Below are 1,337 nucleotides of genomic sequence, written 5' to 3'. Positions count from 1 at the left end.
TGGCGATAGGTTAATAGCTAAGACATGCTTTAAAAAATATAATAAAGAACCACTTAACTGTAAATTAGACATTAAATATTTTTAAAAGGGAGATCACTATGTAATTCTAATCACAAGAATTAAGGACGAGGAGAGGAAAGGCTGGTAGTAAGATAATCAGAGATGCAAAACTTTATGTAAGTCTATCAGATTCCATCCCCACACAAGATAATAAATTTGAAAGTGCATTTTTGTCTGAGGATCCACCCAAGCCCCAACAGCTCCCTGTAAATGGTTGGCATGTACGCTTGTAAATTCTCTGCTACCCTCCCCCATCGCTATCCTAATTCTGGCAATTCTCCCATCTCACAGGGATCCTTCAACTGCCCAGGCCCTGACCTCCACCTCCGACTCATCCACAAACAACCAAGAGCCAGAACTCTCTTCTCCAAAGATAAATCTGATCACGCCACTTCCCAGCTCAACACCCTTCGGTGGCCCCCCAGTAACTCTTAAACTAAGGCGTGACTTCTATCACATCTCAGAGGAGGTCGGCACCCAAGCTCACCCCTCTGGCCTCATCTCTCTGTAACCATGAGGTTCACATCCTGTTTTTCAGCCTTCATAAATTTATTTTAGTTTCTCAAGCTCTCCATGCTTTCTTTTACTCGAAGCTTCCTCTCTGCCTGGGACCTCCACCTTCCTCTACCTTCCTCACTCCCCCTTGGCTCACACCTATTTGTCTTCAGGTCCACAGAGAGCTTCCTCGGGTCCCTCGGGGTGTTCTCTCAACTATCTCTACACACCTCTGGATGCTGTAACTGCCACTTTGTTTGGTCTAGATTGATGGGTCGACTGTAAACTCTGTGACAGGAGAGGACAGCTCTATCTCCAGCACATAGCACAATGTCAGGCACTTTCTAGGTGCTCAGAAATGGTTGAAGAAAAAGTCTGAATTTTAAGTCCATGTACTCCAGCGTGTAAACGTGATAGTAGTTAATTTTATGTGTCCACTTGGCACTATGGTGTACAGTCGTTTGATCAAACACCAGGTAAATGTTGCTGCGAAGGTAGTTTTAAAAATGTGATTCACATTTAAAATAGTAGACTTTGAGTAAAGCAGGTTCTCCTCTATAATGTGGGGGGCAAGGGTCATCTAATCCATTGAAGGTTTAAAGAGCAAAGATTGAGGATCCCCAAAGAGTAAGGCATCCTCCTCAAGGTTGTAACATAAATTCTCTCCCTGAGTTTTCAGCCTGCTGCCCTGCGGAGTTTGCACGTAAGATTCCAAGCTCATTTCTCAGCTGAATTGCCACCTCGCTGGCTTTCTCTACAGATTCCGGACATGCCAGGCCCAC

Source organism: Pteropus alecto, unplaced genomic scaffold (assembly GCF_000325575.1).
Source record: "Pteropus alecto unplaced genomic scaffold, ASM32557v1 scaffold3, whole genome shotgun sequence".
In the NCBI taxonomy this organism is placed as follows: Eukaryota; Metazoa; Chordata; class Mammalia; order Chiroptera; family Pteropodidae; genus Pteropus; species Pteropus alecto.
Note: the sequence above shows the minus strand (reverse complement) of the source record.